General features: G+C 43.5%; 1 long non-coding RNA gene across 1 annotated transcript in view; it reads left to right on the top strand.

Annotated features, from left to right (window-relative positions):
* The first annotated feature begins 6 nt into the window (after nt 1–6).
* Nucleotides 7–27,241, top strand: part of LOC125615948 — a 61,083-nt gene continuing 33,848 nt past the window's right edge. Inside the window, exons 1-3 of the long non-coding RNA XR_007346553.1 lie at nt 7–542; nt 13,219–13,299; nt 25,086–25,965. This is a non-coding gene — a long non-coding RNA (uncharacterized LOC125615948). The remainder of the gene's footprint in view (nt 543–13,218; nt 13,300–25,085; nt 25,966–27,241) is intronic.

Below are 27,241 nucleotides of genomic sequence, written 5' to 3'. Positions count from 1 at the left end.
CCTCCCTCCACCCCTACCCCGCCCTGCCCCCTTCTCGCTCCGGGCCGCTGCGGGGAGGGCGCGCTCCGGGCGTTGCGCTCACTCCTCCCCCCCTCCCAACCTGGAGGCCCGCTCCCTCTCTTATCTCCTTTTTAGCTCTCCTGGGTCCCCCTCTCTCTTTTAGTTGTTCTCTGGTCCTCTTTCTCTTTTCCCACCCACCCTCTTTCAAATGGAGGGATAACTGAACAACTCACGTTTTGCTAGGAGGACGACGCCCCCTCCCCCACAAGACTACCTATGACTTCACGAAAAACGTTCCCTTTGCCCCTTCCAGCAGTCCCTACTTCCCCTCCCAGAAACCAGCTGCCCCCCTGGGAGTGGACCCACCCCTCCTTCCCTACCCCTCCCCCTTTCCTCCTCCCAGCCCGGCCCCAACCGAGTGGTGCAGCCGCGGGTGCCGCCGCCGGGAGCCGCCTTCCCCGGTGCCCGAAGTGACACCATCTGTCAACTTCATTTAGACATTGCGGCCCTCAGCCACACGCCAGGGTGCCAGACGCCCAAAGGTAAAGTGCCAATCCTCTCTTTCTGGCCGGGACTGTAGGCTCTGGACCATTGTTTTAGTAAAGGGTGAACGCCGACGCCCCAGGGTGCGGCCCCGGGCGATCGAGGACATTTTGGGAAGTTTGACCAGAGGGGTTTGGATACAGAAATCTGGCCCAGCTTCAGAGACTCTGGAAACCTGGGTCGATAGGACTCATGTTTGCATTTGATGCCACTTCCTTTTGGTTTCCCACTTCATGGTTTGTTTGGGGGGGGGGGAAAGCAACCAGAAGGCCCACCCTGAGATAAGCGCGATAGCTTTATTTCAATGAAATCCCGAAGCAGCCTGCAGTTGTAACGTTCTCAGTCTCATTTCTTACCCGCCCCAAAATGTGCCATCTCTAAGTTGCCTTCTGTAAGAGAACACACCATCCCAGTTGTGGCTTATTCTCTCTGTTAGAGTCCCGGCTCTGAGAGAGATGTGCCCTCAGGAGAAATCATTTCCAATGAGACCCGACAGTTAGTTATTGGATTACACGTGTAGGGAAATGTAGTCTGACCAGGGATAGGGGCTGGGAATCGGGAGGAGAGCAGGAGGCCAGGAGCAGGCCGGGCCACACAGGGGCTGATGGGGAGGCCCAGAGGAAAGATAGGGGACCAAATGAGAGACAGAGCCTGGCACCACTGTGCATCTATCCTAAAGGATCAAGGTGAAAGGGCATCTGTTGTTGCCTGGGGAAATGGGGGGACAGAAGAAGGGGAGATGGTGCAGGGACCCAGGTAAAGAATGCAGCAAAGACCCTTCCCTGCAGCAGAGCTGAGCCCCTTGAGGCTGGCACCAGCTCTCTGTGCCCCTGGAGTGCGTCAGGGACTGATCCTAGCTGGGAGTACTGGTGGGTCTGTAAAAGCAGAGGAAAGAGGGGGTGGGGAGGGGGAGGGGGGTTGGGCTGGGGCTGGCCCCAGACAGTGACCTGAAGTTGAGTGGAAGCAGGCTTTTTCCATCAAACCCTGCCTGGATACCACACACGGAGACCGAGTGTCAGTTTACTGCCCTGAGCCGGGCTCCTTTTCCCTAAGCTCCACAGTAATTAGACAAAGAAAACCTAAATTAGCTGAACAGGCGTCGACAGCTTCCTCCAGAGCACCCCTGGTACCTACATGGGAATGTGTCCGAAAATGGCCTGATTGTAGCCAAAAGTCAGCTAAGAAAACACCACCAAACCGAACTCAGTTTACCACTCATTTCCAAGAGAAAAAAGAAACAAGTCGCTCTTTTCCGGAAGGGATGTTTTGATTGAGTTGGAGTGGGGGGTTTGCAGTTGTTTCCACTTTCTAACATTTTTTTTTCTATAACTAACTGGTAAGCATTTGATGGGGACAGGTCCCCATTTATTCCATTCATTTCCCCCCCTCTTACTGTCTTTTGTCATTTTGTGTGAAATAATTAAAAAAAGTAATAACTAAATATGGAAGTAAAAACGTGCTCACTAAGTCTGAAAATGTGCTCTAAGTGTCTGAAAATAAATAAAATATAATCTGGAATGGGGAGGGTGATAGTAATCTTCCTAGGTAGGAGGGACATCCAAGAGAAGAGTGGAAGAAGGAAGACTTTTTTTTTTTTTTTGTATGTGGGGAGAGGGACATTGTATTTGGGGAGCATTCATCAAGTAGATATCATTGTCATTTAGCCACAGACCCTCTCTGATTTTCTGCACCTAGGAATTCTAAGTGGCCCAGAGTATTGAGTGGGGGGGGGGGGAGTACCTGCTTTAAGACAGGCCTGAAAAAGTTGTAAGACCCCAGGACTCAAGAATAAAATTGAAACCCCAGGCAGGACCAGAACCTTCTATGCCGGCCATGGAGCATTTTAAGAATGGACGGAAACTATGGATGGAGCCTGTCTCCACACACACATACAAAAATACTTTGTGCTTGCTTAGGATTTTAAAATCCACATTCTACATATTTTGTTTTTAGCTTTTACTAATTCAACTTGTTAAATCATGAAGGATTTTTTTTTTTCCAGGCTTCCTTCTCCATCCAAATAGCAATGATATCCATTTTACCAAAATTCTCTAAACTTTCAAGAAATCCCACTTATATTTTGGTGAGTGTCACAGGGCCCCAGGCAGCTCCTGGAAAGGCAGTGGGCACTGACCAACAGAGCCTGGGTGAGTTCTGCTGTCTTGAAGTCTGCTTTCTTTCCAGGGATCTAAATACTACCCTCTAGAAGGATGTGGAGCTTGGTGACCTTCAATTTTCGAGCAGGAAAGGTTTCTCTCCAGAACTCTTTCTTTGGAGCCCCCACTCTGATCATGCCCCTGGCAGAGGCTGCCTAAGATGACTTGCCATAAATCATCCATGGGCAAGTGATACAGCTGACCTATAGTGGGTGTCCAGGGCTCCAAATTCAATGCTTTTAAAAAAAAAATTAAAAAAACCACATTGCAGCAAAATTTCTCTGTGCTTTGTTTTTATCACTGATTGGTATGAATTTATTGGGTAAGAATGATTGTGATAACAAATTAGACCAAATTATTTTTGCCTGGCAAGAATATAACTTTGTTTAGTAGGCAGGGTTTATTTATTTGTTTATGATTTTGGTGGTGTTGGTGATTGAACCCAGGGCTTCAGATGCATGTTAAGTAGGCTCTCTACCACCAACCCAGCCGACAGAGTTTAAGAGGAAACCTGTGTTTGTCTCGGAAGCACAGCCTTGCTTGGGTCAATTTTCCTCTCTAGGAGGTCCCTTATGATGGTGAACTCTCCTCCAATGACTTTAACTCCTTATAAGCAACAAAAAATCTTGATCCCCCCCCCCCCTACGGAAAAGAAAGGTATGGTTCATTTAAATAATTCTAGATCAGCCCAGGCGCTTCTTGGTTAACCAGAAATATACAGCCCCAGGGTCGATCGGACCTTTTCTCCATCCGGGAGAAAAGGTCTAGGGCTGTGGGTTCCTTTCCCGCTCCCAAAACTTTAGATCCCATCCCTGCCCCAGCTCAAGGGAATGTAAACTTCGGGAAGCTTGGGTTTCTCCGATTTTGCTCTGTAATCAGTGTTTTATTCTAGGAAATCTCTTCATTATTGCGGTTTAAATCTTATGTTCTTAGCACGCTTCCTTTGCTTCGTGGGTTTTACATGAAATGGCTTAGACTAAACCGGTTACCGACGGGAGAGACGCATCTGCATCGACAAAGTTTACAGCCATTTAAGACACTGTTGGGGTAGTTCGCGCTCGGCGGCACCCCCCCTTCCTTCCGCCTGGGCTAGGGAGGAGGAAAATCTCTTCCCCAGGTCTGTCTGAAACTGGCTACGGTTTTCACCCTGGGTTTAGGAACTCTGTTACTAATACGGGGGCATAGAGGATTCCGAACTCCTTGGAGACCTTTCTAAATTTACACGGTAGGAGCTCATTGTTGGGGTTTAGGGATATCAGCGCAATTGTGAAAAGGACTGAAATGCACCACTATGCCTCCTGCAGAGACCTCTATAGAAACTTAAAGTTATCATAGAAAATTTGGCCGGGAACAGCATTAGGCTGTCGCTCCAATTCAGGGATTAGAGAGGGGAAAGTGGCTAGGAGGGGTAACTGGGAATTTTACACCTCTCCTGGCGTCTGCCCGCCTTCCTCGGTCCAGAACCCCCCAGACCTCCGGGTTTGAACAACAGCCACCCAATTCTGAATGTTTATTTGGATCGATTCTTCCGCTCTCCCAACGTTTATGTCCTGGGCAGGCATTTTTTTTTTTTTTTAATAGCCACCTTCCTGAGAGATCTGCTGATAGCCCCCATATCTTCTGGGCTGGGCTGTAGGCATGAGTCCGTGAACCACTTGGCCAAGTCTGACGGTGCTTGCTGAGGGAGGAGAAAGATCCAATCTGCCAGACCCTCTATGCAAAGACCGGGCTTCTTCCACACTTTCCAGATTGCAAGGCCAGGAACTCATCAGCTGGGAGAGCAAACTTTCGGGGTGCTCGCAGGAACCAGCCCACCGGCCTGCAGTGCACCCCAGTCCAGGTGCAGGTACAGCAGTACCAGGTGGAGTACTACTTAGACTTCATCCACAGCCTGCTGGTGTTGAAGGGTCGGGCTGCCAGGGGGCGTAGAAGAGGGTTTCTATGGCGAGAGCAATTTGCTCCAAATAAAAGGCAGGGGAGAAAAGGCCTGGGTTGGAGCAGATCTGTCTCTGAGACTCTAAAGGGCGGCAGAATGAGTGGTCGCCCAGAAGAGAAATAAAATAATAGGGAAATCTGCACCGCATGTTCTTGCAATCAAGTGTGGGCCCTGGTGACCGTCCGCACGTTAATTTTGTGTCCATTGTGCAGCTGGGAGGGAAGAAAATTAGCTTTAGGGCACAGGACCAAACTTTGAAGATGAAATAGATCCCGGAGGAGCCAGGCTGCGCTGTCTTGGGAGTAGGTGCAGCGCAGGGACCTGAGAACCTCTGGACCACCGCACCTCTTGGATGCACCCTCTTAGCTGCCTCCGCCCAGGGTACCCCTTCCCCCCTGGCCCGCATGCCTCTTATGGTGGCGAGGCCTCGGGTCTCCTCCTTCCGCCCACCTTCCGGGGCTCGAAATGAAGTAGCTTGGCCTCCCACACAAGTTAGGCAAGCGGGTGGGCCCTCTGAGCCCAGCCGGGAGGCGCCCGCAGGGCTGGAGTGGTCACCCCGGGCACAGAACCCAGGAGAGTAAGCTAAGGGCTGTGGGAGGCACCAGTCAACTGCTCCCGGAGATCCCAAGACTGATCCTAGATTGCCCCCCGCTGCAGAGGGGAAACCCGCTGCTGTGAGCTTGCTCCCAGGGAAGCGCCCTGGAGGTCCCAACCCAGTCCGGTCGGGTTTTCATCTCTCGTCTGGTTCGCCTCCTCTCCCCCTGCCCTCCCTTCCCCCCAAATAAATAAATATCTCCAAGGGCAGCGAACTCAGCAGGGCGCCGGACCCTACGCCTGGGCGATAGATGAACTTCCTGGCGCATCAAAACTCTGCTCCAGTCCTCCCCGCCGAGCTCAGGATATGGGGCGCGCTTGCTTCCAAAAATATAAATCAGCTCTGACGTCCAAATATTTCTTTTGTCCTCCAGCATCCTCTGTGGGGATAAATAAAACGTGCTCGGCGCCCAGAGGCCGACTTGGGACCTCGGGGCGCCCAGACGCCGTCTCAGAAGAGCTGCCTTTTGGGAGTCCCCCCATCCCCTGTTCTCTCTCTCTGCCCCCAGCCTGGCGATGGGTCCCAGTCTGGGTATGAGGCCGCAGAGAAAGATATGGAGGGCAAAACCCCAGAGCCTTGGAGGAGAAAAGCTCCCGAGGTCGGTCCAAGCAGGAAGGAGATAAGACAAGAGGAGGCCAGAAAAGCTCAGGTCTTGCATCTTAGAAGAGTTTGGATCCCAAAGCTGCCTCTCCAGGTCCACTTTGCCTTCAGGGTTTTTACTCCTCCCTTGGAGCATGTGCCTACAGCTTTCCTCATGGGGCACCCAACGGACCCCCACCTCTATTCCTGGAGGATCCATGTGTGGTTGGGGCTGAGGGGGCCCGAGATAGGGCATCTCTGAGTGCTGTTGCTACTGGAGAAGCCAGGGAGCCAGTTCTGGGCTTGGTCCTCAAAGGTCTCATATGGTGAGCTCCTGAGGATGGCTTTGAGCCCAGTCATACTTAGCCACCCTTCAATCCCCAAGGATTTCCTCTCTAGTTGGGATAGGATTTTGGTTGGGGCTTGGAAATCTACACTAGGTTAAAACCACAGGCAACAGGATGGTGGAGAAGCTAGCTAGTGGGAGTTCTTTAGGGAGATGAAATAAGGGTGAAATAGTCCTAGTGGAGGGAGTTGGCCTGAAGGTGTGTCCAGCATCTCCACTCTCCTTCTGGTTTCCTTGTCACCAATGGCCTTGGCAACCCAACAGTCTTTCAACCCACCTGTCCGTCTTTCTCCAATAAGTCACCCATATCCACACTGCCAGCCTGAAAGGCTTCCCTAAGTTAGTGGGTTCCAGCAAGAAGTCTCCACCTGCCCAGGGTCCACTCACTCACCTCTCATGCCCTATCACCCTGGCCATGAGGTTCTATTCCAGACCTGGGACTTGGTGGGGGTGCTGTTCAGCCGGCCACCCCCCCCTCTCTTCAGGGGGGTCTTTATTGATGAGCTGCCTCAAGAACCCCCGCCCAGAACTTCCCAGAGGGTTTAGACAATCCATCACCCACCACTTCAAGAATGCTTCCTCCCTTTCAAACACAATCCTTGCACACCAGACGGGCTGCGGTGGGGAGGGGAGCGCACTTGAAAAGAGAACAGCTATATAATCAACGTCAAAGCAGTCCCGCAACCTTTCGGAAACAGGGATTTGGGCCAAAAATCTCTCCAAATGATTTACGCGGCCTCCCTCGCCCTCTTCCCCACCTTCCACTTGACTCTTGCCTGTTTCTGCAGTTCTGCGGCCAGCACGGCCAACGCACATCCCTACTCTGTGTTGAAAGTCAACCCTGAAGGCTCTTCCATGGGTAGTTCGCATTTAAGGAGAGAAAGCGTTTTTCTTTTGGGGGTTCAGGGAGGGATCAGAATTTCGGCCTCGCTACCATGCTCTCAAGGCCTGGTCGCGGGGTATCTTCATGGAGAGGAATGAATTGGGAAGGCCAGGTGTGGCCCTTTGGAGTTGTCAAATAAGTGTCACCTTCCTTTTGAGAGTCCGAAGATTTTTGCGGTCTCAGGAGCTGCGCCTCCCCTTAGCCTTAGGCGCCAGGAATTCCTTCAGCTTCCGCTGGGTGGCGCCAGGCTCTCGGAAATCGCTGCCCGCGGGGCAGCCCAGGCGCGGTTCAACGCCACCGGCTCCCTTCCACCTGCTCTGGGCTCCCAACACCCATGGACCCTGTTCCCTGAGGCCCCGCGGCCCAGGCCCCATCCTCGGCCTGAGACAAGCCAGTGTTTTGCCCTCAGGTGGACACATAATTCCAAATACTGTCGCGCATCTCGTACTCCGTTGGCCATTGTAGAGCACATTCGGCTTTACCCCTCCGTTTCCACCTCCAGGGAAAAATGAGCCAGGCTCCTGACACTCCTGTATTGAACGCAAGGCACACCAGGCTTCGCAAGGCACAAATGCAGAATCAGTTCAGGTATTTTGATTCCCGGCAGCAAGGGGCAGGCGCTGTGTCTTCATTTTTCAGCCTGGAGCTCCTGGAACTCTCTTGAGGTCTAGTAGAAAACGAATGAATGAACAAAGGAAACATCAAGCATCTGGAGGATGCAGGTTCGGGTTGGTCCTGCAGCGACGAGTAGCTGGAAAGGCCTTCCTCTCTGTACCTTAGTGTGCTCACACGTGAAGCTATGTCTGACCTTCTTGTGTCTGTCCTGTCAAGAAGACAACTATTTACGTTCATAATTATCTCTCATTTTTGAACTAAAGAAAACCCTTGCGATTCCCTAAACTTGTGCTGATGAAAGTTTGCAAGATAAAAGGGGATTTGAGGGGTCCTTTTGGGGCAGGCTGGATCCAAACCCGGAGATAATATGCAGGATAGGGTAGGCTCAACCAGGGGCTGTGAACTTGACGCTCAGGTATCACCTGCTGGCCTCTCTTCTGCGGTTGGTGTCTAATACTGAACTGGATTTCCTCTTTTCTGAGACAATAAGTTATTCTCCATAGTAACTGACTTAAAAAAAAAAACTCTAAAAATCAGCTTTAGTGGGGTAAAATTTACATACAATCAAACATCCATTTCTAATGAAGAGGTTGAGTTTTTATAGATTGTCTTTTGTATTTGTTATTGTAAAACAAATACAAAAAAAAATCTCTTAGTACATAGTGAAGATGCCATGCAATAAGCCCTCCCACACCCATCACCTGAATGGAACAATTACCAAGGTTTTGCCACATTTACTTTATTAATCTCTTCTCATTCATTTCTTGCTAAAATTTTTTTAAAGCAAATCTAGACACTAGGTTTAAAAAAAAAGTATCTTACTACTTTTCACACTTTTCAGGTCTATTTCTCTCATACCTAAGATTGCATTTTGATGCAGACAAGCATAACCTTCCCTTAGGGAAGTTCAAACTTACAGGGGACACTTTGTTTTTGGATGTGAATTTTACTGAGAGAATTCTCCATCCTGGTGCTCCCCCCACCCCCAAGTGACTTTAAGTGACTTTAAGTCCTGAATTTGTTGGCTTTCCTTGGACTGCTGAATCCTGGGAGATGTTGACAAACTTTCCCTCCACCACTTTCAATGGAAGCTGGATGCATGCTGTCATTGTATTCTGTGAAAAGGGATATTCAGGTCCCTTCCATTGTCAGAGTCAACCCCATACTGCCCTCCATACACACATGCCAGATCATTCATACAGAATGTGTGGCAAGATCATATGTCCTTTGAAAATACCTATAAGTATGAATATGGGTGTATGCTTATTCATGGGGACTGTTCAGTAATTTTCAAATTGTTTATTCATATAGTGGCTAGCTGTTAGAGGATTTTTCATATTGTTTGAAAGTGCTTGTGGCAGAATTTAGGGAGAGGCAATCCTCTCCCTAATCCCACCACCAGATCACACCATGACTCTACACATATTTTACAAACATTTGTTCATTGATTGTCTGATTTTTCTAATCCTTGAACAATACAATGTTACCATTCTTAGCTTTTCCTTCACCCTCAATGGAACCTTCAGCAAATGAAGAGCTATGTGGTAGTTGTAGGTAATCTACCATGTACTGCTACCATGCACTACCATGTTCATAGTTGCACCTGCTCCCTGTGATTTTGGGTAAATAACTTAATGTTTCTAAGCTTCAGTTTCTATTATTTTTTTTTGTAAGATGGGAATAATAAAATTAAAATAATAATGTCTCTTCCCACGGTGACTATAAAAATGAAATAATGGTTGTAAAAAGCATTAACATTCTGACATATACACATTTATACTGTTATTTTTGGCCCAGTCCGGTAAAAAGCACTGTTTAGTTTTAAGGCATCCCATAAGTTTCATGCGTACTTGGGATCATTCCTTCCCTGAGCAATCTCTAGAACAAGCACATTTGGTTTAGTCCTTAATAAGGATAAGATACAATGGGTGCAATGTGTACAAATTGCCCGCTTCTTCAGGCTGGGGTGCCAGCTCTCCCGGATGTTTCTGGACTGTGGCTGGGGCTCCAACGCAAAGGGAGAATTCTAGAGAAGGAAAGAGAGACGTTTCCTTAGGTGGGGTCATTGCGGCTCCTGAATATATCTGACTCTTTCGCAGCACCCGGGCGGAGCAGGCACCCTCGCAGCGCGGCGCGGTTAGTGGTGTTTTGTAGGCTTGCTCTGGGCACCCTGGCTATGGCACAGGTGTGTGTGTGTGTGTGTGTGTGTGTGTGTGTGTGTGTGTGTGTAGTTGAGCATTATTTGGGGGGACTAATCAAGGAGGGACCAAAGGCAGCAAGGTAGAGGGTCAGTCTCTTCTCGTGATCCAAAGCAGGGTCTGCTTTGCGGAAAAACCCGCGTTTTGCGTGGGCAGCTTGGGTTTGTGGGCGTTAGGCTCACTTACCCCGGGTCAAAACACCGATGTCTGGTCTGCATTCGATGAATTAGTTCTGAACCTAGAACCCAGAAGGCGTGAAAGTGTGACGGAAAGACACTGCCCGCGCTGCTGCAGGAGAGGCGAGCGCGCCTCTGCGGTTCTTCGCCAATGTGGCCGCGGGCAAGGCTACCCGTAGTATTTGTTTCAGAATGTGATTTTCTTCTTTCTGCCCTATTTCCTGTATGCTCTGGACCATTCGAAGGCAGGCTGCCGGGCAGAAGAACCCTCGCTGTCTGCATGCACCACCGAATCCTGGAGCCCTGGACAGCCGACAGTCGTGTGGGTCCCTAGTCCTCATTAGGCCAGGTTACAGGGGTCCACAAGGCACCCCAACTACACTTTTGAGGCTCCCAGCTCTGGCTATTTGTGAAGTATGGGATATTAAGGTTGTAAATAGATTTCGCCCATTTATTTATTTTTGTTTTGTTTTTCCTGTTTTTCTCTTCCTTTTCCTTCTCTGATATTCTCTGCATTTACTAGTTATCTGACTTTGAACACGTTACTTTATCTTCCTGCACCTCGGTTTTGTCTTTTTTAATAATTGGGATCATAATTATAGTAACAGCGTTATTGGAAGGATTAAACGAATTAGTAAAAGCCAAATGCTTAGACCAGCGTGCGGTATGTGGGAAGCGCTCAATAGACATCGGTGTTGAAATCCATGGTGCAGATTCTTCTGAACTTGAAGTGGTAAGGGCTCCGCTTTCTCCGGGGTGATTTCACTTTGTGGCCCACCATGCTAAGGGTACCTTGGCCCCTGCGCCTGTCCCAACCCCAATGAAACTCCTGGGCTTAGTTTTTAGGATTTGATTTAAAGACTTAGGAGGGAGAAAGTACGAAAAGGCCCTGGCAGGAGCCTGAGGCAGAAAGCTTAAGCCCAGAGCAGCAGTGGCACGAAGCAGGTGCGCGTGGCCAGGCCAGGACTTTCTGGGCGCAGCTGGGGCTCCTGCTTATTGGGGCAGGTCCAGTTTTTTGAGAAGGGACTTGGCGTCGGGAGTCGGACTTGGTTTCGCGCTGCTGCTTCTTGCCTTGGAGGTAGCACTCCACCTGCTCAATGTTCGTGTTACTTGGGGTCTGGGAAGTGCGCAGCGCTTTGAGCAGCGGAGAGCAGGGGAGACTCCAAAATGGGAGGGTATCCTTCCAGGGTACGAATGGATCAGACAGGGAAGACATCGAGGGCGACAACTGTAGAAGTCAGGGGTGAAAGCACCCACAATATTTCCGTTTTGAAGTGTCCTCTCTCCCAAATATGACACTGGCCATCAGTTTGGTCCCCCGGCGAGGACCTGTCGCCAAACACTGCTTGGCAAAGTCAATCAACAGCCACTCTTAGGCTGTCGACCCCTGCGGTGAGATCAGCTCGGGCCTCTCTGGGACTTGGGAGGGGGCGCGGGGCCCAATGGCAAGGCTGCAGGCCTCTGGAAGGAGAAAGTGGCTCGGGCGGCGGCGGCACCGCGGCCGCAGGATGCGAGGCGCGAAACCTCAGGCAGCGCGGACGAACCCTGGCACTGCGGGCTGGGCCGGCATTCAGAAGGAGGTCCAGACGCCACTGCTCAGAGGAGCCAGGAGTGGGAGAGTGACAGGGGAAGTGACCTCTTGAACCTCATCAAATTCAAATACTATAAGAAGTTTTTTAAGGAAAGAAAAGCGGAAGGATAGGGAAATGGAGTTCACCTGAGGCTTGAATGGTCTTTTTTAAGAGTTCCAGGCCCCTGGGGTTTGCAGATTTCTCTGCGGTAGACCGACTCTTGGTAATGAACTTTGGATTTTCCCTTAGGAGGGTGAAGCTACCAGCTGACTTCCTCCAATAGGAATATTTTACATATATAAACACCTTTGCAGTTTAATAGCCCTTTAAATAAATTATTCATATTAACTCTTGGTCAAACCAACCTGGCACAAAATAGCTTTTCTTTATTTCAGCTCTTTCTTTTTCTCCCTTCTTTTAATTACTGGCTTTTGCTGTTTAGGTTTCATCTTCAGGCAGGTAGTCAGGGTTTTTATGTGTCTAACTTTACCCTCTGCCCTAATGTAATTCCCTACATGACTTTCCCTATGAACATGGACAAAAGATAGACTCAGAATTTTATTTTCTTATTTGGATGGATAATGTACTTTTGAAAAAGCAAATGTCATTTCATTTGGCTTTTGTGGTTATTATCTAGCAAATGAGAGTGATTATGGAGTATCTGACTGCAGCAATTCTAATGAAAGTCACAGCTGCAAGTAGGACTTGACTAAAAAGACTTTGGCCCGCTGGGTCAGCCAGACATTCACCTAGTTTACTCTTCAAGTCTCTGGAGCTAAACTATGTCAAGAATCTGAGAAATTGGGAGTTGTTTCCATATGTCATCTTTTCATTCAGCAAAGTGGTGGTATTGGGGGGAATGCGGTTTAAACATTTTTTTCCTCCCATGAAAAGAAATGTTCTTTGGTGACATGAAAATATAGACTAAACCTCCAGAACCTGTGTCTTGGAGCAAAATGAGTGTGGAAAGCTAAGTAGGCCAATTGGGCAGACAGAATTTAGGGATGGAAGTTGAAGAAGACAGGGGCTGTGTAGATTCTTTGAACAATGATGCTCACCTGAATAAAAGGACAGTGCCTTTGGGGACTCTGCATTGTGTCAGAGAGAGCAAAGTCAAGTGGTGGGGAGTGACAGAATGGGTTTCCATAGAATTTTTCATATGAAAAACAGATTTAAGTGTCCTTTGCCCATCTCTGGTAAGATGCTTTGTGTAGGTGAGAGGATACATGCTGGTGTCTGGCTGAAGATATCTGTTCTACTGAACCCAGATAAAACAGAATTTAATAGACTCCATTTGTAATTTCTTACCTATGGAAAACTTTTTTTTTTTTAATTGGAGGGCTCTCAGAAAAGATCTGAGACCTAAAACCTTTCCATTTGTAAATCAGTTTCAAAAAATGCAGTTGAGTTGTGCATTTTATGGCCATAAGGATTTAATAAAATGGAATAGAATTTAGGTGCATGTTGTAGGTAAGCATGACTGAAGAACAAGTTTAGTCATTTTGTTTTGTGTTTATTTTTGGACATCAGAATGTATAAGTTCTTAGTAATGTGAAAGGGATCAGAAATTTGGGGTGTCTTAAATTCATTCTAATGTATTTCTTATCCTTTTCTAACTAGGGAACTATTTCAAGGCCAATATTTGACTGATGTCTGGACTTTGGATGTTCCTGCAAATGAAGATTGGAGTTGGCAGTGTAGGTAATACCACCTAAAAATATTATTTTTCCTGACCTATGCATTTATACTCTTTACGTTTTTATATTCACTTTTCTGATATAATCACATAATGCAATTTACTTTCATATCTTGAATTAAAAAGTGGAATTTTAGGTGTCTTAAGTGATGCAGAAAAGCTCATTTGCATCATTAAAGTTACCTCTACGTCTTCCATTTAACCTATGTTTTTGCAGAATGCCCTGGGTTCCTTCCACAGTGCTATGGATTAGGTGTGAAGTGACCCCCAGAAATTCAAGTGTGAAAAATGCCAGGAAGTTTAGTGATACAAATGATTGGATTATGGGAGTTCTAACCTAATCAGTGTATTCATCGCCTGATAGGGATTAACTGGGTGGTAATTGTAGGCCAGTGGGGTGTGGCTGGGGTAAGTGGGTTACTGTGGGCACGCCTTTGAGGTTTATATTTTGTCCCTGGTGAGAAAGAGCTTTCTGTGCTTCCTGATTTTCATCCAATAAGCTGTTTTCCTCTGCCACACCCTTCCACAAGATGTTTGACTTCACCTTGAACCCAGAGCAATGGATTTGTCTGTCTGTGGACTAAGACTTCTGAAGCTGTAAGTCAATTAAATTTGTCCTCTTCTAAAATTGTTCTTGTCAGCTTTTGGTCACAGTGGCAAAAAAGCTGATTAAAGCATCCAGAATCTGAAATACGAGACAAAACAAAAACCATTTCTTAACCCAGTTCATGTTGTCTTTAAACATTACTTTAAGAAAAGGATTAAATTTTGAAAATTTAAATGACTTTAAAAAGATTCTACATTTTTTAAATGTAATAACCTGCATTGCAATTTTTTGGGTAACTTGCTTGTCTTTTCTAGAGAACAGAAACAACTTGGCATATTTTCTAGAGAACAGAAACAACTTGGCATATTAGTCTTTGAAACTAGGAAAATGGAGTCATTAGAAGAGTAAAAGTAAACCCTGAAGTCAATGTAGCTTGACATTGCTGGTAATAATTGGGAATTTTGAAAGAAAGCAGTATGGTAGAATATGGTATAAAAATTTAAGTACTTTGCTATATGTAGAACATTTTCTAGATGTACTGGTATCCATACACAATCTAGGAATCCCTGAAGAAAGAAAATATACCAGACAACCAGGCAAAAATAGACAAATGGAATTGCATCAAACTAAAAAGCTTTTGCACAGCAAAGGAAGCAATCAACAGGGTGAAAAGACAATGTACAGAATGAGAGAAAATATTTGCAAACTAAGCATCTGATGAGGAATTAATATCCAGAATATGTAAGGAAAACAACTCAATAGCAAAAACCCAAATAGTTCTATTAAAAAAATAGACAATAGCTNTGTTAGCTGTAAGTTCCCAAGACATCTCTCTTTTTGTAACTTTTTGTGCTGTATAAACCTTTTCTTCCCTGAGAGCTGGTGCTGCTCTTTAGCCTGGCTGTAAAAGGAATTTTCATTCTTCATACTGTTATTTCTGACAATATAGATGGACCAGGAGGACATTATGTTAAGAGAAATAAGCCAGGTGCAGAAAGGCACATTCTGTAAGATTGTATTCATTTGTAGAATCTAAAATAGTTAACAGCATATAAGTAAAGAGTAGAATAGTGGTTACTGGAGACTTGGAGCAGAGAGCAGGGATTGGGAGGGTAGAGACAGATTGCTCAGCAGACACAAAGTTACAGTTATATGGGAGAAGTAAGGTCTGATGATCTGTTGCACAGTAGGGTGATTACACATAACAATAATGTATTATGTATTTCAAAATACCTAGAAGAGAAGTTTTTCAATGGTCTTGCCATAAAGAAATGATATTAGGCAATGAATGTGCTAAAAACCCTGATTTGATTGTTGTGCAATGTATACATGTTTTAAAAATAACGTTGTACCCCATAAATATATAAAATTATTGTGTCAATTAAGAAATGATGTATTATTTGCATGTACCATATGCATATCCTCCCATATACTTTAAATCATGTCTAGATTATTTATAATACATGACATGAGGTAAATACATATAAGTAGTTATGATAATCTATTTTTAGAGAATAAGGACCCAAAACCATCTATATATGTCCAGCACAGATACAATTTTTCTAAAATTTTAAATGTTTTCCATCCAGGGTTGGTTGAATCTGAGGATCTAAAACCTGTGAATATACAGGGCTGAGGGTATGTTTCTTTGGTTTGCCGGGTTTTTCTTCCTTTCCTGAACTGGTGTCAGCATCTCCATATTGTTAAGGATCTCTATTCTTTCCTTCCATTCCCTCCTGGTGCAATCACCCAGCAGTGATACCATTAGACCCCGGGTGGTCATGTAACCTGTGCCTGCCTATGCTACCACAGTGATTGGTCAAAGTACAGGCACAGGATCAACTTCTGTCATTTAGAGTCCTTCTCTGGTCTTGTTAGCAAAGACAGTAAGAGATAACTTTTCTTCATCTTTTTCTCCTGGATTAGGGCATCAAGAGTGCATACTTGGACGTTTCAGTAGCCATCTCATCACTTCTCTGGCTTTTTAGGGAAGCCCATTAGAATAGAAGAAACCAGTGCACAGACAGAAGCAGAGGCTGTAGAAACAGTGAGTGGGCTGACAGCATTGTTGGAGGTGGGTCCTGGAGTTTTCCTTAATCACCCAGTTCTGTTGTTTCCCAAACAGGTTTTAAGTGCCTGCTCGAAGCTGGGCACTCTAGGTCCTGGGAAATAATCAGGAAATGCACTCAAGTTCTCTGCTTTCAATGTTTAACTTTGAGGGATAGGGAGATAAATAGACAATAAGCAAATGCACAAGAATCTTTCAGCTAAAGAAAAGTGCTATAAGCATAGACCCTATCTGAATGAGAAAATAAGGTCCATGATGGTGATCCACCTTGGTGATAAGATAGAGAGATAAGATGTCTGGGAGCAGTCAACTATGAAATGATTTGGTGCAGATAAAGAGCAACAGATTCAGGGACCCTAATAAATGATTATAGGATGTTCAAAAAACATCAAGAAGAGCAAGGGACCTGGATTGTCCTTCCCCATTTAGGTGCTAGTTGTTTGGAATCAAAGAGACAGTGTTAATGGTACAGTCTGACCTTTGGGCTCTTCTTTTTCTATACAGTCAACCCTTAAACACCTGCCATTTTATTGCAACCACATGGCATTGCTGGACTTTTCCAGTATAGCTCAGTAGGTTACAATGCTTTTGACAGCCACCTGACTTTCCCTACTTTTTTTTTTTAAATATATGTATATATTTAGGTGTAGATGGACACAATACCTTTATTTTATTTATTTATATATGGTGCTGAGAATTGAACTCAGCACCTCACACATGCCAGGAAAGCGCTCTACCACTGAGCTACAACCCAGCCTTCCCTACTTTTTACATGAAGCACTCACACTGTAATGGCACATGTAGGTAGGTGTGTTGATTTTTCCCATTTCAGTCACAGATCATTCCTAATTGCTGTAAGAACTGAAGTTGGGCCATAAGAGTATTACAGGTATGTAAAGCTGTTCAACACACTATTCAACCCATGCCAGGTGATGCTTCCAGGGCTGGAACTCAGAATGCTAGGAGGAGGTTCTGAAGAGAATCATGACTCTGATTCAAGAGATGAAGGATGGTACTCACGATGGGAAGCTCACATGTTTAAGGAGCATTTGGTTCTAAAGAGGTATTTTAATTGTGGTCTTTAAGGAGGTGAAGATTCACCTCCCAAAATCAAAAGTGGTTTGTCAAATTTTTAACCTATAATGAAACAGAATGTTATCAATTAGGATGGTTTAGGGTGCAAGCAATAGAATTCCTTACTCAAGGAGGCGTGAATATTAAGTGTGTTATCTCATCTAATAAGAGTACAGGCATATATTGGAGTAGGGCAGGTTTTGGAGCAGGTTGTTTAACTAGTCCACAGATATCTGGCTAAAAAATATAATTCATCCTAGAAATTATTTGTGTCCTGGTTGTTAGATAGCACCAGTGACAGTTATGTGCTTCATTATTTCCTTCATGATCCAAAAGGATAAAAGTGGAAAAGATGCCCAATAGTGGAATGGAAGTTTTCCCTTTTTGTTTTGTTGTTTGTGGGCGGGGGGGAGGGACATCAACTTATATCCATGTTTCTCCCCAGACTGGTGACAGTCTCCAAGGGAAGGTTACAGATTTTCGAAGCCAATCATAGGCTTGTTCAATAGAATTGACTGGCACGACTCAGGACATCCTTCTAGAGATGGGAATGGGGCTACCCTTCTCTAAACCACACAGTCTCTTGCGTCTCATGTTCTCATGGGATTAAGAAATGAAATCAGGAGCAGTGGCACATTCCTGTAATCCCAGAGGCAAACAGAAGGTTGAGGCAGAATAAAATTTTATTTATCTCAAATTCTGTATCTGATTCTGTCTGAACATGGGGCATGGTGGAGTAGAAGCAAAAGAGCATCTTTCCTAAAACTGTCACTAGAATTACCTGTGGTACTAGGTACTAGGAATTTAAGAGCCTCACCTTACTAATATTCTATTGATGGACATTTGTATTCCTTCCAGTGTTTTGTGACTATCAGAAAATATCAATAATATCTTTATTATACTTTTATTTCCTGGAAATGAAATTGCTGGATGGAAAGATGTTAATAATTTAAAGACTTTTGATTAAATTTTCAAATTGTTTTCTTTGCTTTACTAGACATGATAAGAGAAGCCCTTATTTCACTGCACTCTTTTCAGCTATGATTATTTTATAAAGAAGTGGTATCTCATGGTTGTTTTAATAAGATTTTTAAAATGTGCTGGAGGGTAAACAATTTTCCATGTATTTGCTAACCTAGTTATTTCCTGTAATCTCCATTTTACATATGAGAGAACCAAAGGTCAAGGAAGACAAAAGAATCCTTTTTAGTCCCTTATTCAGCAGGGATGTAGGATTTACACCCAGGTTTTTCTAATGCCAAAGCTGTTGTTTATAACAACTGTTCTAGCTCACAGAAGACAGATGTATTTGAATGAATACATAAATTAAAATAACTGAAAGATCAAAAGAAATGTAATTGGAGTTTCCAAAGAGTATTCCAAGGAACCAGAGGCTTTTTAAATTCTCTGGTAATAAAACAATTCAATATACAAAAAGTTGGGAAACACCAGATCATATTTCCCATCTTGGAGGCTCAGCAAATCTTGGGATATTTAAAGGTTTTTGAGAAGTCTTACAGCAAAGAAACTGACTTAGTTTAACATTCCAGAAAAGTAGTGTTCCAAGGAACATGCTTTGGGAAATGCTGCTAATCATTGTACCTCTTATATTTGTTTCATGTTTTATTGCATTGGCTAGAATGTCTACATGGTGGTAAATGATATTGGTGATAATGAATATTTTATTGTCTCCCTCATTTAGTGAGAATGTTCCTACTATTTTGTCATTAACCATAATGTTGGGCATGAGTTTAAGATAGATTTGGATATCATTTATTATATTAAGAATCCTTAATTCTTATTTTCTGACTTAAAGAACCAGAAATGGATGTTGAATATGAAGTTTCTCATAGGAGAGAAAATTCAAAGATAGGCTATGAGATGAATATATGCAGCTCTGGGGGTTGAGCTAAGGGCTTTGTGCATGCTAGGCAAGCACTCTACCAGTGAACTACCTCTCCAGAACCTGGCAATATTTTTGCAGGAGGAGGGACTACTTTCAAGGGCTGCTGTAAAAACACATGCATTTTCTCCCAGAAGGATGATATTTGGGTTTATTTATTATCTATTCCCAAGACTGAAGGATGTGGACGACATTTTTCTTGCTCATCATTTATTCAGCAAATATTTTTTGAGTGCCTATTGTGAACAAGATGTGTCTCTAATAGCATTTAGTGTCTTGTGGTGCCTACATTGTCAACTTAAGCCGAGTTTTGAAGAGTTGGCTTTGAGGTGGGGCTATTGGCATCCTTATGATAATAGAACTGATGAGGCGGGGATTTCTGTCTTTGGTCTTCTCCTTTCTTCATTTTATCTCTCTCTCCTCACCCTTTCTCATGCTAGCCATGATGGACAAGCTTCTTCTATGCACTCCAACCTGACCCAACCCTGGCTCAGAAGTAGCATAAGTATTCAAAATAGAACCAGCACAGGAAGATTTTTTTTTTAATCATTCTGGACACAGAACTTTGCTTTTGGCTGGAGAAGTCCTTGGAGATGGACTTGTTAGTCCTTGGGGGAAACTGGCAAAGAGGGATTGCGTTTGAGCTTTGGAAACCTTTTTTTTTTTTTTTCCACTAACAATTTCCTTGTCTACAAGTTTATGAGGCAGTAAATAGCCCCTGTGTGCATAATGAGTTCTGACATCATAAGTTCTATGGCACTTAAAAACAGCGGCCAACCAGTGCTTGCTTATTTATTAACAGCACACCCCGAGGCTGAGCAATGAGCCCATCCCCGCCCAAATGTTCTATTATAAACCTTATTATAAAACCTTCCCTGGCCTTTCCCTGTCTTCAGTAAGGGCGTTTTTTCATGGTCCAAGTAATTTCCTCCCACCTTCCCTCCTCGAGAATTGTTAGAATGAGATGTAGTCAGATTATGCAAAGCCTGATTCCTACACATGTCTTCAATTTTGCCTATGGGTGCAGGGTGGTTTTAGGAGGAACTATGTAGTCCTAATCCAAGAGGGTGGCAGAATACAAGTTAGTTTCTGCCGTCTCTTTGACAGAACCTGTTGACTCCTACCTTCCCTTCCCTCTTGCTATTTATTGCCAATCTGGGACCTGTTGAAATTTTGGAAATTAATTAATTAATGTTCCTGTTGTTCCAGATTTTACCCAAGGCCTCTCACATTTTAGGCAAGTGCTGTAACACTGAGCTTGGTCCCCAGCCATGGAAATTTTATTTGAATGAATGGAAAAAAAAATGTAAGTTGAAACATAAGTGAAGGGAAGGCTCAGAAACTGGCGATGAAGTGTTAGTTCATAGTCTTTACGTTGCACTTTTTTTTTTTTTGGTGAGGTCAGAAAGGTTTCAGAGGGACTAGGACAGATGTGGCTGAGGGTGTAAGCACATGCCAGGAGGCCCTGGGTTCCATCTCCAGTACCATAAAATAATAATAATAATAATAATAATAATAATAACAAAAAATCATGACTAGGAAAGAAAACAAATAATTTTCCCTATGAGTGGAGAAAGCTTCCTTTTAGAATCCATAGTAATGAAGGCAAAGAGAGAGCTCAAGTGTGAAGATTTTCTGCCAGTTATTTTGTCTCTCCTGCCGCTGAGAGTGTCTGGCACTCTGATGAAGTCCATTGGAAACATAGATTGGAGTTTATGAAAGTGAGTCTTTTTGGTATCTCTGAGCCATTGAAGAGCCATCTGGCTTAATTTTTATAACTTAAAGGGGATTAAGAGAATCACTTTATGGTTCTGCTTCACGGGGTACACTGCTGGTCACAAAATGTCCACGATCACATATAAACTGTTGCGAACATAAACACTGGTTTATTGTGGGGGAGCATACGTCCTCCTTTCTCTTCCTGTCCAACTTGATAGTATTTCTCCTTTAAATCGTTATCCAGAAGGTCTGTGTTTGGCAATCTGAAGATTATAAAATAGACTTTTATCTTCCTTTTAAAATAGAAAGGGAGAATGTGTGCCTAAGGGTTCATCCTTTTCTTTTTTCGTCTTCTTTTTTTGTGTGTTCCTGGAGATTGAGCCAACCCCGCTCCATGTAAAAAGTTATCTTGAGACAGGGTCTCACTAAGTTGTCCAGGCCATCCTTGGATTTGCTATCCTCCTGCCTCAGCCTCCGAGTAGCTGGGGTTACAGGTGTATACCAGCACACCAAGCTCAAAGGTCCATCCTTAAGAACAAAAATCTGACAACATTTTTGGGAGGTGCACATGGGCAATGGGCCAGCTCAGGAAGTAGAAAGGGAAGGAGATTGGCGTTTGAACTTCCAGTGTCCTCACTCAGGGCTGGACCCTGTGGATGGGGCTGTTCTTGGGTTGGTCCTGGACTGGGTTATGTCTTCATTATCTGGTTCCTTCAGAGTTGGACACCTGGTGGGATGAGGAGATGAGTGAGGCTGGACTTCCCACACACCAAGGACAGCCTCGGGGAGACACGCCATTTTTTGTTTTGTGGCATTGGGTTTCCTCTGATACTACCTGCTATTGTTCATCCAGGGTCTTCTCTGTTCTCACCACACCCTCGTTTTTGATTCCAATATCTTTCATATGAACTGGCTTCTTTTTAAAAAAGTCTTAGGTTTCCCCGTTTTTATTTTTATGTTTCCCTATTTTGATTAGGAGTGAGCTCTATTTATTCAAGGTGGTTATTCCAACTCTTCTCACTTTTTTTTTTTTAAAGTTGTTAATGGGCCTTTATGTATTTGTATGCAGGGATGTGAATTGAACCCAGTGCCTCACACGTACCCCTGAGCCCTGACCCCAGCTCCTCCCTTTGCCTTTGATATGGGAAAAGCTTGCTAAATTTCTTATTGTCAAAAAGTTCCTCTCATCCCAGGGACAAAAAGAAATGTCAAGTCGGCATGCTGACATTTGTTCATAATCCCAGAAATATGGGAGGCTGAAGCAGGAGGACTGCAAGTTCAAGGCCAGCCTCAGCAATCTAGGGAAACTCTAAGCAACTTAGCAAGACCCAGTCCCAAAACAAAAAATAAAAAGGACTATGGATGTAGCTCAGTGGTAAAGCAACCCTGGGTTGAATCCTCAGTACTTAAAAAAAAAAAAAAAAAAAAAGTCAGAAACAACCAAACAAAAAAGTCAAAGTTTTCCTGCTTTTCCAGGCCTGCACAATTCAAATGCAAAAACAATTTTTTTTCAAGTACTTTTTTTTTTTTTTTGGATGGAAATCAAATGTATAGTCCATTGGCCATGGTTTTTGCATAAAGCAGAGGGAAGTTTCCAGAACAATTCCACAACATATTCAAACTTCGTCCCCTCTTGCCTGGATCTTCACCTCTTGTGGTTGCACATTCTAAGTGGGAGAACACTTGCCTAGTAGGTGCAAGGCCCTGGGTTTGATCCCCCATAGCTGTGGGGATGATAGGCTCTGCATTTGGAGGCCACAGTAGGAGGTCTGCTCCACAGTTAATTCAGTATTGCAGGAAAATCAGCAAGATTTCCAAACCAGAGCAGACCCATGAAGGCAAGGATCCGAAATATCTGAGATTTTATCAACATGATTCCTGAAATGGGGATTTTTTTTTTCTTCTACAAGTTTCTTTTTCCTTTTCCTTTTTTTTTTCTTAACTGAAATCTTTTTTCGAGTTTCATTGTTGCCGAATAGGTTATCTGTAGGTCAGAGAGTTCACAGGTTGTTTGGATTTCCTAAAATTGTGCTTTTCCCTAAATGTGGCACGAGAGATTGTTTTTGGACTGCTGAGTGACTGGGGTGGCCCACTGAGGTCCACACAATGTCTCTATTTCTGTTTCTGTTGTCCCTAGTAAAGGTATTTCAGAGTTCCCTGGTCTTTAAGACTAAAACCAGCAGCAACCAATCTTGAACTTCTGAAGTTTCCGGTTAATTCTATGAAGTTTAGAATTCTTTAATTCTTTCTCTCTCTCTCTCTCTCTCTCTTTTTTTTTTTTTTAAAGATTTTTTCCATGACCTTCCAGTGGCCGGCTACATTTTGCAATACTTTTCCTTTTGATGAATAATTTTCCAGATATAGTATGTGGATGATTTTCAGTTTAGATACTCAGGCCATATAATGTCAGATGCAAATGCAGATGTTTCTGAGTTCATGGAATAGAGGATATAAATGTCCCAACTTTCCTGTATGCCTTGGGGAGCACCCGTTTTCCTATTTACAGAGAGGGATAAAAAAAAAATACAAGAAACAAAAAGCCAACCCAGCCACCCAGATTTGCTTAATTTCCTGTTTTCAATACTTACACTTTAAATGAGTTCATTTACATATGAACTTCAATGGTGTGAGAGCATATGTGGGACACTTTTGATGAAAAAGCATTTTCCTTTAATCTGCACATGCTGTGGTTTGTGAGAAGGCTCCTTCACATGCGCAGGCAGACTGACTTATCAATATGGGAGGATTTAGCCCATGTATAGCACAGTTTAAAAATAAAACTTTTCTCGTGTAGTGACATGGTAAATCAATCCTAAGCCTCATTCTGAAAATTATATTTGAAAAGTGTATTTGGATCTCTTATTTTCAGTTACCATTCAGAACATAATTTGAGGCCCTAGAATGACATCATGTAATAATCTTCAGGTCTATTGCTTCTTTGGGGGCACTTTGGAAATAAAGGAGCATTTGTTATTATAAAACTGTAGAACTGAGTTACCTCAATAGGATTTTTTAAGTTTTAATATTTTTTCATCTTTGATATGCTGATAATCTATAAGTGAACATTTGTAAACTTTCATATGTTTCAAAAACTGTTTATTAATGTATCACTGCATGCTAAGTGCTGTCTATTCCCAGGTGTACAAGGTAGATAAAATTTGCTGCCTGGCCGACACTGAAAAAAAATTCAGGGAAATTTGAAGTGGTAACAGGCTAGCTAATATTATAGGCTGAATTGTGTCCCCTCCGCCACATTCCTATCCCCTAGAACCTCAGAATGAGATTAAACTTGGAGATAGAGTCCTAAAAAGAGGTAATTAGATACAATGAGGCTTTGGAGTTGTTGCTAATGCAATGTTACTGGTGTCTCTTCAAGAAGAGATCAGGACACAGACACACGCCGAATGGTGTGAAGACACTTTGTGTACAACCAGAGATATGAAAAATTGTGCTCTGTTGTGTAATATGTGTACTATGAATTGTGTAATATGAATTGTAATGAATTCTGCTGTCATATATAACAAATGAGAATAATAATAGTTAAATAAAAGATGCAGGGGGAAGACGGCCTTCCGAAAGTTAAGAAAAGAGCCCTCAGGAGAAACCAGCTCTGCCCATGCTTTGATCTTGGACTTCCTCCTCCAGAACCATGAGAAAAATAAACGTTTGTTGTTCAAGCTGCTTAGTTTATGGTACTTTGTTATGGCGGCCAGAGATCACTAATCCAGATAGACAGCTCCTTAACGAGATAGGAAAGGAATCGTGTTCCAGGGAGGGCACTGAGTCAAATGGCAGCCTTCTGCTATCTTGGTATAGGACCAGATAATACTGAAGTTTTTGAAAGTACCTATGGAATAAATTCTCATGTTTGACGGCTGTGCCTGTAATATATGGGGCAGACACATTGTTACTGCTTTAACTACGACACCTGTTATAGTTACGATTAATGATGGTTTGCAAATCTCCTGAACATGGGAGTCTGCTGGACCTCATCCCCTCAACTCTGTTTTAGGGCAGAGGATGGAGACGGTACCTGATGTGAAACAAAAAATCACCTTTACAGTTGAAAGATTCTGTCGTGAGCCTTGGAAAATTGTTTTCAAGGCAAGGGTAAAAGCAGGTTTTGTGTTAGGGACACTATTCACATCCTTGCTTTAATCTGGGAAGAAGTCGAGGTTCTGCTTTGCAGTCACATTTTTGTCCATGGTAAGTGGATAAATGTGGTTTGCATCACTCAGTGCCTTGGGAATGTCTTACGGGTTATTTCTGGAATGGGCAAAGTTCAGCACAGTCTGGAGCCAAAATGTCCCCATTATGGAGCCAATATAGTTTAAATGTTTATGACCCATCTCCAGAATGGTGTGCACATGTGAGAGGTTGACAGTGCAGTTTGAACGCATCCCCAGGAACAGGGAGAAAAGCTTCAGGGAAGCAAGAATGACGTGTGGGCTGTCCTTGATTGTCTTTTCTCTTTTGGAAGCCTGCAGCTGCCAGAGGAGGCCCAAGAAAACGTGGGTGTTTATGAAACTTCCTGTCCAGAGAAATCAAGTCTCCTGAGCCTGGTTAGAAGCTCAAAAGGCTACAGAAAAGACCAAGTTTCCTATGCCTCAATTTTCTTTCTGTTTTTGGATTTCACCTTCAGGACCAGTTCAACCCAGCATCCCTGAAGCTTCCAAATAAAACCATCAAGGATGGTAGATTTTTACAATGTGCTCTTGCAGATCTCTGGGGTGTCTGGGACCTTGACAGGGAGTCTGTGGGTTGAAACCATTTTCATTATAATGCTAAGACAATATTTCCTTTTTACATGAGAGTACAATAGAGTTTTCCAAAAGCTCTATAGAATGTGACAATGTCATTGTTCTGGTGGGCAATGGAACGTGTGTTTGTGTATTCTTAGGTTCTCTAGAATTTTCTAAGTTAGTGTAGTCGAGGGGTATATGTGCACGTTTTTTGAGTTCAACTCCATTTGTCCTCAGTACTTTTGTTCTTGGTGTCTTAACTATTCCTACTGTAATCTTCATAAATTGCTATTTGGAAGTCCCAACAGTTTTCTTGCACTTGTACAGAAATATAACAAAATGTAAATAAACTTTTGTCTTCTTTCAGAATTTTATCTTTTTCTGAAAAAAAAAACTCTTGTAAATTTGATAATTTTGTCTGAAATTGTTACTCTTTTAGAACTGAATATTTCATTTAAAAATAAAATGGAATTTATAACATATTTTCATTATTTTTGAGAGTGGATCATTAACTTTAAAAGAGGGGATTCGAAGATGTGCTTTCCCAAAGGTGCAGAAAGATGCTGAAGAGGACGGAGTTGAAGGGCAACATTTAATCCACAGACACTGGAAGAAATGGTAAATAAGAAATGAAAATGTGAAGAAAGCCATTTCCCACCTCAGCGCTGTAGATGTTAAAAATTCACTGTGTTGTGTCTTAGGCAACAGAAAAAAAAATGAAGTGTTATTATGGTGGTAATTAAGTTGTGACTTCATTTTTTTGGACCGATTATTCAGAGTTTTAAGAAAAAAACAATTGAGTATTTTAAACATAGACATGATGAGTTCCTTTAGAACTCCAAAATTATTTGTTACAGCTTTTCAAAGTCGACATGAAAGAACAACCAGCATCTTAGAGTAAGTAACCATATTGCACGGGCTGGGTAAGTGATCACACAGCTTAGGGAAGCCTTGCCCAGCCGGCTTTGCACTAGTAATGAAGAGTCAGCCAAGAGGTGGCACTGCCCCTCGCCAACAACATCGTAACCTTTGAATTAAAGCTGTAGCTGTGAACATGAAGATTAAGTTAATAGCTTGTTTGCAAAATTGTCCTTTTAGCTGATAAGTGGAGGCTGGTCTTACTGTTCTGTTGGTTTCAGCTAATCCAATGAACATGTCCTTAAAGGAAGCTGTGTTTAATGGGAGTTCGGGGTAATTGACAAACACAGGGTCGTGAAATATTCAAAATGGTGAATAGCCTTTCAGAATCTCATGGCTTGTCCTGGAGTGACTGTGTTGCCCTTTGCACTGATGGTGAGTCAAACTGCTTGTTTCTTGTCATACATACAGTCAGGGGTACCTAACTGCCCTGAACTACTAGTCATTTTGTTTTTTACACATTCATTTTTTTTTAAGAGCTAGTATTCCTTTAGAATGCCTTGGTGAAGAAGTGAGAACCACTAACTTTCTCTTGGTTCTATACCTTTTGAATGGCTTCCGTGACAAAACAGGGAGTGCCCATCAACCTCCTCCACTGCATACTACAATGGTTACGTTCAACAAAAGCTCAGGCACATTGTTTGGACTGGCAGCTGAATTAGCTGCTCCCTGCTCCCCCAACCCAGAGAACACCAGTTTTAATTGCAAAATCACTGAAAAAATGTGATTATTCTGATTGAGGTATTTGGTAGACTTTTTCTTAAAAATGAATGAATTATGGGGGGATATATGTTGGTGGTAGAGTGTGTGTCTGGCATGCTTGAGGCCCAGGTTTCAATTCCCAGCACCACACAAAACAAAACAAAACAAAACACCAAAAACATCAAAAACGTGTGTTTGTCACTTTGAGAAAACACGAACTGATAGTATCTCTTGCTAATGGTAAAATCTGGGTTTTCTAGTAAACATTAGAATT

Source organism: Marmota marmota, unplaced genomic scaffold, assembly GCF_001458135.2.
Source record: "Marmota marmota marmota unplaced genomic scaffold, marMar, whole genome shotgun sequence".
Taxonomy (NCBI): domain Eukaryota; kingdom Metazoa; phylum Chordata; class Mammalia; order Rodentia; family Sciuridae; genus Marmota; species Marmota marmota.
This window is presented reverse-complemented; position numbering and strand designations above follow the sequence as displayed.